This window comes from Talpa europaea (genome assembly GCF_964194135.1).
Source record: "Talpa europaea genome assembly, chromosome: 3".
Taxonomy (NCBI): Eukaryota; Metazoa; Chordata; class Mammalia; order Eulipotyphla; family Talpidae; genus Talpa; species Talpa europaea.
Genome location: NC_140069.1, coordinates 63,261,121 through 63,264,045, shown reverse-complemented (window position 1 = coordinate 63,264,045; position 2,925 = coordinate 63,261,121). Strand labels below are relative to the sequence as shown.

Below are 2,925 nucleotides of genomic sequence, written 5' to 3'. Positions count from 1 at the left end.
TATTGTCCTCTGTTATTCAAACCCAAATATTATTATTTGGGTTTGTTATCCAAACCCAATTATTATTAAGTTAAATGGAAATTTAACTTAATAATAATTAGGAAAACACAAATTAATAAGATAAAAAGTATTGTTGGACACATATCAAACTGAATTAAATTAAAAAGTGTGATACCAAGCATTGGAAAGGATGCAGAGCATTGCAACTCCAATTCATTACTCTAGAGAAGGAAGACAACAATTCCCTGGAAAGACAGTTTGGCAGTATATGTATGGGAAAACTGAAAATGTGTATAGCTGATGCCCTCTGCCATTGCCAGCTATCTAGCTAACACAAGTGTTGCCAAGAATCAAGCCATGTGTACCAAGAAAAACATAGCACAAAGTTCATAGCAGTACTACTTGCAATAAGATAAATTTGAGATAAATCAGATGTAAATAAAAAATATGGAGGATACATTGTGATTCATAATATAATGGAATAAAACACAGTAATGTAACATGAGCCAATAAAGCTGGTGCAACAACATAAATCAATCTTACAAATTTCATAATAATGACATATGAAGAAATGCAAAGTAACATGCATAGCATAAATTCTTTTAATAGAAAATTCAAAAACAATGCCTGCCAGTTATTTTCAAAGGGTTCAGCAACTGAAAACTGGGAATCTTAGTAAAGAAGATTCATTGTACTATTTTGCTACTTTAGGTTTGAAATTTATCACAATAAAAAGAGGGGAAAAAGCTCAAAACCCACACAAAACTAATTTGCATTTTTTAGGAGTAGATTCTTCATCTGGGAGATAGATGTATGACTTTTCTTTATAACCATTTACTAGACTATATACATATATTTTGTTCATTTATCTATGTATATAGTTAACAAAAGAAGAAAGGTTAAAAATATTATGTTTCACCTAAAATATTTTCAAAGAAAAATTGCTATATATATGTTATACATTATCATGCAAAAATAAACATTTTGTTTTATAGCAAGCAAACATAAGTGAAAGGCTTTTTGCTATGTGGGCAATTTACTTGAGATCACCTATCAAAAGGTACTTACTGATGAATAGTTTTTGAGGTCTAGCAATACAATGTCATCTAATTTTTACATGACATAGTTCTTACATAGTCATTAAATCTGAACCTTATTTAGTTTGATGTTAGGTTAGTATATCCTTCTAAATAATTCCCATCAATTGCAATATGATGCACCAGTGTTCATTTGGCATATTCTAGCATATGCTACTTTAAAATTATTCTAAGAAAATACTGGACAAATGTTTTATAATTTTTCAAGTATCATAAATAATTTATAATGTAACTTGTATAAATTGGGACTATTTCTATAGGTTTTTCTGATTTCCTCATTAAGACTTCAGAGTATTTTTTTATAAAATACAGTAAAAACGGGGCCTCCCTGGTGGCGCAAGGGGTTAAGACACAATCTACGAAGCTATCTGCAACCACTGCAGCACGAGTTCAATTCCCAGACAGGGAGATACCCACATAGCACAGCATACCTCTCCTGACTCACCCGCTGCTCCCCTCAGCAGAGTATTTCATTACATCTGCCTGTTCTGCTCCCCACTCTGTCTCTGGTGAATCCTCTCACCTCCCCACACCTCTGGCCTATACCCCAGTTCTTGCATGCATAAATAAATAAATCTTTAAAATATATATATAGTCAAAACTTGTTCAGAATTTGTTTTCCTACTTTTAATGTACTTATATTAATGCATTTGATTATCATCTTGTGTCATGTAAATCAGTATCAAAACCTAAATTATCACTTCCTTCTTCATTTTCTCTGCAGCTTCTTCTACCATTGGAGTATATATTATTTTCAATATTTCCTCTTTAGGGTTATTTAGTAAAGGGAATGTCGTCTTCATTTCCTGCCATATTTTATGAAAACTCTCAAGTTTACATAGTTATAGTCTATGAATTATGTGCTAAGAAGCCTTCATTTTCTTTTGTAAACATTTAACACATTTTTAAACCTTTGAGAGTGGTTTAAACTTGCTGTATTTTACACACCATTCAAGAACATCTTTACAGTGCTGACATATGATCATGAATTTTTGCATTTATTTTCTTGGCCTGAACACTTTTCAAACGTGTCATTTTAAAGCTAAATGTATTCTGGTGTCTTTGAGGCCTGAAGAGCCATGTTCCCTTTCCTGGAGCTCATCACCTAAACCACAATCACCTCCTGCCAGGAGGAGAAAGATCCATTTGGTTGTTTCTCAATATCTTTGATTTCTCTCCTCACATTAGTGTTTTCCTCTAAATTCCTGAGTATTTGGAGCATGTTACTCTTATTTGAAGCAATTACATAATTGTTTTAATATTCTTGACTGTAAATACTCTCATTTTATCATTTCTGGTTTTGTTTTGTTTTCATTATTTTTCTGTGATCTTTCTTTTTTTTTTTTTTTGCTTCTTTGCATGTTTTATGATTTTTTAATTGGATGCCAGATGTTGAGACTTTTATGTTTTTGTGTACTGAATTTCACTGTACTCCTCTAAAGGGAGTTGGCACACAGTTTAGGTTACTTAGGAATGAGCTTTCCAAAGGTTGCTTTTAAGCCTTGTCAGGGCAGATTCAGAGTGTAGAGATAACTTAGCCCCACAACAAAAGCGTGACACTGCTGAGGACTTTATCTGATCTCCCATATTACAAGGTCTCTTCATAAAAATCTACCCAGTCCTGTGTGAGCTCTGCAAATTGTCCCCCCTACTGCCTCTCCTACAGGAGGAACACAAAATCTCTCAACCCTGTGTGAGCTCTGGATATTGTGCCTCCTATGGCCTCTCAGCTTTGGGGAGGGACATCCCAGGCATTCAGTGAAAGATTTCAAGAGAGTTCTGTAGGGTAAAGAAAATGTCAGGCTTTTCTACCCTCCCACCATCAGGA

General features: G+C 33.7%; 1 pseudogene across 1 annotated transcript; it reads right to left on the bottom strand.

The window, feature by feature from the left end:
• Positions 1–2,002: 2,002 nt before the first annotated feature.
• LOC311168843 (uncharacterized protein C9orf85-like) lies at positions 2,003–2,199 on the bottom strand (annotated as a pseudogene). Its single transcript has one exon. The product of its transcript is annotated as an uncharacterized protein C9orf85-like (transcript).
• Between the last annotated feature and the right edge of the window lie 726 nt (positions 2,200–2,925).